Genomic DNA, 6,000 nt, shown 5'->3' with positions numbered 1-6,000 from the left:
CATGATTTAATGGCGTTGGATTACTTTTTGAAATGATTTTCTTGATGGCTGATAAGGAAAAGCCGTTAAGGATCTATAGTGTAATTTTCTGATCTGTTACAATAATTTGACACTAGATGTCATGATATTCTATACAAAAATAGTATTACAACCTTTGAACGCACGAGTAGGTATTGGTGGTAAATATACGATGCAGCACATCTGTGTGTATATATACTGTAACAACGACTATTAGGTACATTATATTAGAATTATAGTATATTACGCTTTTTAAGTATTACTAGAGTTTTGGAGCAGAGCTCGGAGCATAAGCATGGAGTAGTGAATCAATGGTGTTTTGTCCGAGCAGGAGCAGAGCCGGAGCACCGAAAATGTAGGTATAGTGCTCTACTGCTCCGGATATTTTTTTTATTATTAAATTTTCGTCCTTAAATTAAATTAAAATATTATATTTGACACTTCTTAATACTTGAATTATTATTTTAAATACGGCAACCTCACTTTTTTTAACAGAAGGGGCAAATAATGAAAGACAATTTGCTGTCGGAATTTTAACAATGAAAAAGACGAACAATAAATATTATTTCAAAAATATTTATTGTTTTTATTTTTTTACATGTGTATGCATACAATACATATTAAAACTTGTTTCCTGGAACGGAGCTGGAGCAAGTATTACGTCCAGGAGTAGAGCTGGAGCGAAGCAACTCAAAAAAGGTCCGCTCCAACCCTCTGTATAACTTCTCACTTATTACTATACTAATGCCTAATTTCCTCGTATAAAATTAGAATAAATGATATTCACTTGTATTGATAAATATAGTAAGAAATAAATTAATAGATAATATATGTAAAAAAACAGTTACACCAATGTCATCCTAGAGCCGGAGTCCGAAGCTATGAAGTGGAAACTCTATGGACCAACGCCTCTGTTGGTCTGTTTCTGATATAATGTAATATAAAATGTATTTTTAGTAAGGGGTCTTTGCCACTGATAAATGCATAACGCGGTCCAATCGTGTCAATGGGACAGCGTATTGCTGAGGCAAAATGATGATCAATAATTATTAATAATGCGTCCATGTGCCGAGAGTCACGAGGCAATGATCTTGACCCTGTTACGAAAAAAATGTAGCCCAGAAATAAAATGCGCCGAGCTGAAAAAAGTGAAAGCTCATATTTAATCATCGACTATTTTTAAAAGTGAAAGATAACCAAACAAGAGAAATCAAATAAATTTATTATATATCACGTGTATATGTACACAAAACAAAGCTCCTTCTTAATAATATTTAAAATAATAACTTTTAATATACAACGTTTTTAAATGTTCTGTTGAATTATTATGCTCAATATACTCAAACTTGTACTTGATATGAAGTAAATAAATAACAAACAAACAAATATAGAATACTGATATGTCATTTTGACATTTCATTTTGATTTACATAGTAACGCACGTATATATTAATAATTTAGTTGCTAGGACCACCACCTTAGCAACCAATAATAGTTTTTTACTTTTTACGGATTTTTCTGAAATAACTTTCTATACAAAACAGAATTAACTGAAAATAAATTCAATTCTGCTTAACGGCCCACGTGCAAAATTGAGTTTTTATTGTATTTTCAAACCATGATCCTGGACACTCCTTAAACGTTGTAGATAATCTATTTATATGGTTTTGAAGTCTTATTATCCTTTATAGTTATTTTATACATTTGATGACTGCATAAAGTATTTTTGTTACATAAAATAGTATTCTTTTAAACCTCTCGCTCTAATGTTTTAGAATATAGTCATATTTCGGTACATAACTGTGCAATGGTGTTAAGATTTTTTACATTTATTAATTTTTAAATGCATTTATAAAACTATTAGTATAATTTATTACGAGATAATTTTTGTAAAATATTCACGATAAAAAATTATATTGATAATCTCTGTGATCCCAAATTTGACAAGAATTAGGCATTTTATTATTCAAAATATCGGCAAGATTAACCCATTTGAAGATGATTCTAAAGATACTTATTATAAGCTATGTTTTTGACCATTCAAGTGTGATAAACATCTTATGAATAATGATTGCTTGATAATAATTATTGAATAAGAATAAGGTAGTGTTTTTTTGAAATACGCCATTTCTTTTGTCATTCCCCAGTGGTTAAGCTACAACATACGGCCGTAGCCATAAATTGACAAACTATAATTGAAGTAGGGAGTAAAATGATATTTGATAAACGTAACAAAAATACTTTATGCAGTCATCAAATGTTTAAAATAACTATTAGGAATAATAAGGCTTCAAAATTATATCAATAGATTATCTACAACGTTTAAGGATTATCCAGGATCATGGTTTGAAAATACAATAAAAACTCAATTTTGACCTTCGATGAGCATGTCCCCCCTTATGATGGTTAAAAGTATCAAAAGAATGCATTGGCATCGTGATCTGATATATTCAAAAAGTTTCAAATGTCTAGCTAGTCGGGAAGTTAGTTAAAAATTGATTGCAAGATTTGTACTGGACAAACAACGAATACGAGCTAATAAAAATGTTGTAAAAAGACTAATATTCCTATTAAAAAGAAAAACATTGCGATAATAATATACACGATGACAATACACCCACGATGGTCGAGCGGTAACGTATTAGCTTATAATGTCGTAGGTCCTGGGTTCGAATACAGTCTCTGGTTAATTCATATGTCGCATTTCAATATGTGATTTGTTACTGAGCAAGTAAAAACCAAAATCTTTTAATCCAACCTCCACTCTGTGGATATTTCTAGGATTGAACATGACGATGTAAATTAAATGCCCTCACTTAAATGGTGATAAATATACTTCAGTTAAAAGGAGTTAAACCATTAAAATAAACTTCACCTAGAGCAGTGTTTCTCAACATTTGTTGACCTACGGTCCTTTTTTGAGTCTAATATTTTTCGGACGTCACACAATTTTCTTCCCCCCTTCAAGTTATCAACACACTTACTTACAATTTTTTTTAGCCTCGGCTGTTTTAATTGCGTCACATATTTTTAATCCTCTTCATTAAAATATTAATTTGTTTTAAATAATCGTATGTTGTATTCTGTGAAAAAAAACTCCGTTAAAATTTTATTGGTTTTGTGACGCCAAATTTTCTATAATTCCAACCACCGCATTAGGTAATGACGTCATAGTATTGAATATATGCGGGCAGGGTCGCACACGCTTACATCCTACCGTTACCGACAGCACAGGTTTACTCAGAACTAATAATCACACAAGATGGCCGCGCGCCGTAGGCGTCGGCCTATAGCGTTGTGAGTCCCAGGTTCGAATCCTGAGTCTGGAAAGTACACAAATTGTTTTTCAATTTGTGTATGAGTCAGAGTATGCACCTAATAAGTTAATCAAGTAGCTGACATTCATTTCTAGTAAAAACAAAATCTGTTAATACAAACCTCCACTCTGTGGAGGCCCATATGATCGGACATAGTCGGGAAAAAATATAATTAAATCATGAATAGGTAAATTAGTTAGATAGCAGCGGTGAGGTGAGGTTCTGGTGGAGGCATGTGCGCATAGATCCATCCATTTTTTTTTCATATCGACTTTAAAATAGTCTTAACTCCGCATCTCGCCCCGACGAAGTCGCGGACTATCGTTATTTTTATTTTATAAAACTTAAGAGCATACTTCAGTGAAACAGCAAATAATTTTTAATTATAGGTACGACGAAATTTCGGACTCGCTGGCAATCAGAGAGCGAAAGTCGAGCTGTGAAGTCGTCAATTTGTTTCGTGATGGCGACGGGGGTATTAATTCTTAAATCGTGTCGTAAGATGACTAAAAAACGTTACCAAATTACTTGAAAAAGAAAACATGTCAATGAATATATTATTATTGTTACTAATAGAACAATAAACAGAACATTAAACAGACGCATGTTTAATTTTGATGACAAATTATATTTCGTTCGGCACGCGTCATTTATATTTATACAATCCGCGCATCGCCTAGTCACGATCTTTTTAGACCGTGCCCCAGCTGAGGTATAGCCTTAAGACCGCAAAATAAAATAAAGAAATCTGTCGGAAGACATTTTATTAGTGTCAGCCAATCGAATATTTTTTTCGCGCATGTCACTTTATTAGCATACCATTTTTTGAGTTATTTATTTACAACAAAGATATTCAAAGTGCCGTCAAAATTTTCCATCTAATCAAAATGTCGACTGTCTGATCGAGAGGCGTTTGAAGATGACACTTTCTTTGGTGTCAATAAAAATGTTCTGCTTATAAAATATTCAAGAATATATACCTATATTTAGTTTAAATTTTCATAGACACGAGTAATATAAAAGCCAGTATAAAACATAGAACCAGTTCAGAATAGTTGTTACCTACCGATATCAGCTCAGAATTATTTCAAGTTGTATTTTTAAATACGAGATAAAATACTAAAAATACATAATAAATATAGTTCTTGATACAAAAATTTGGATCTAAAAAATATCTAAGAACGACATATGAAATAAAAATAGAATTTTAATTATATTAAACAATATTAATATATTAAACCTACGTTGACTTCTTTTTCGTGTAGTCTTTAAGCGAAACAGGATATACAGTGGTGCGTATAGTGACGCCACCTCAGACTAATAATATATAGAGAGAGCCTATTTTTCGGCAAAATAAAGCCGTGTTTCTTGCGTATAACGCACAGTAGAACCTTCATTTTATTATTATCAACTTAACTATGAAACGTTATAACATCGTGTTGATTGACGGTAGGGCTACCAAATTTAAACACAACATAGTTAACCATATTATGTAGTACTAAAATAACTAAAAATAATTACCACTAACTTTATATTTAACATAAAAATAATAAATTTTAGCAACACGTGCTTGCAGTTTTTAAATGAATGTAAATCATTCAAATACATATTTACCGGTGACGTTTTAAAAAAATATTTAATTTAGCCGTAGAAATTCTATCTTATTATTATAAGCGCATTAAACTGTTTCAAGGCCCCTTTATAAATATGTTGACGAATCGATTGCGTCATCAGCTGCATCAAAGAAAATTGCTTCTGAGGATATATTAATCAATGTATAAATAAGATATCATTCCGTCTAATTCTATGAGTTTGGAGTAGACATGTCGTTTATTTTTGTAGTCTTGATAATAATAATTGTGTTCCGACCAAAATAGCTATCAACTATAAAACCATCCTGTAGAATTTTTTGTAATGTAGGTATATATTATATATTTTTTTCACCATGTCCGATCCTATTAAGATCATACACAGAGTGGTTTTTATTAACGGATTTTTGTTTTTACGAGAAATGAATGTTAGCCACTTGCTCAACCTATTAGGTCCGTACTCTGATTTCATAAAAACAAACCTCCGCTCTATATAGGCCAATATAATCTCATTAGAATCTTACATGGTGTAAAATACATATATTATATATAATATTTATTACCCACAATAAACACAGTCTACAATAAAGCGAATGGTATACCTATAATTGTTGTAAAATTGTTGCAAAATTAATTCCAAAAAAAATAGTGGCGTTGCTTTTTAGTGGACTGTAATTTGGGATGATTGTGGATGTGGATGCTGGGGGAAGGTGGTTTAAACGGGAGTTGATCCAAGCACTTTCATTGGTTTTGTTCGGCTTTATGGCCGGAAAAGAGCCCAGGACATGCACTCACGCACTATATGCAAAATGTTCTGTTTATCACTCGAACGGTACACTGGAGTTTTGAGGTTAATGATGACACTCGAAAGAATACTCGTCTAATGAGTAACTCTATATGCGTTTACGGTTTTTAAGACACAAAAGCCGGTATCACAGCTTGCCTGGGGTTTTAGTTAACGAGGTTGGTAATACTCGAATTGAATTATTGCTTGGACGACGGTCACACTGTAACAAGTTGACATCGTTGTGGTCTACGAATAACTGCGTGTGTATCAATTACGCGCGATTGATGAC

Source organism: Rhyacophila brunnea, unplaced genomic scaffold (assembly GCF_057557595.1).
Source record: "Rhyacophila brunnea isolate RB1 unplaced genomic scaffold, BYU_Rbru_1.0 scaffold_22, whole genome shotgun sequence".
In the NCBI taxonomy this organism is placed as follows: Eukaryota; Metazoa; Arthropoda; class Insecta; order Trichoptera; family Rhyacophilidae; genus Rhyacophila; species Rhyacophila brunnea.
The sequence above is the reverse complement of the archived record's forward strand: the minus strand, read 5'-3'. Positions refer to the sequence as shown.